The sequence below is a fragment of the Condylura cristata genome, unplaced genomic scaffold (genome assembly GCF_000260355.1).
Source record: "Condylura cristata isolate star-nosed mole 26May11 unplaced genomic scaffold, ConCri1.0 scaffold00016, whole genome shotgun sequence".
Taxonomy (NCBI): Eukaryota; Metazoa; Chordata; class Mammalia; order Eulipotyphla; family Talpidae; genus Condylura; species Condylura cristata.
The window spans coordinates 1,759,695-1,760,276 of NW_004567117.1; positions in this window are offsets into that span (position 1 = coordinate 1,759,695).

Sequence of the window (582 nt, forward strand, 5' to 3'; positions counted from 1 at the left end):
AGATCTGGCCAATAAAAGAAAATAAGGAAAAATAAAGATAAGCTTTAGGATAAGAAATATTCCACGGTATACAGCATGAGACAGATGCTTAGGTAAAAAATTAGTACATAATTTTAAAAAGTTTGCCTGTTTGCAGTAACCAACAGTAGCTACCAGCTACTGAGCACCCAGTGTATCAGAAACCAAGCCAAACAGCTTCTGTCACATAATCTCTTAACAATCAACTCTGAGGCAGATGCTTTCAGGACCCTCTCCTACAGATGAGGAATGGGAACAGTAAGGCTGGCATTGCCCATAGCCAAACCAACACCCAGAAGCAAACCTCAGGTGTCACCCATTCCAAAGCTGAATTTCTAGCACCTCTTCTAGATGCTTTTCCTATTAACTGAATAGAAAAGTAGTGATTCTGAATCATGTCTCTTTTTTAAAAAAAGATTTATTTATTTATGCATACAGAACTGGGGTACAGGCCAGAGGTGCAGGGGCAGTGAGAGGATTCACCAGAGACAGAGTGGGGAGCGGAACAGGCAGATGGATGAAGTTCACTGCTGAGGGGAGCAGCAGGCGGGTCAGGGGAGGTCT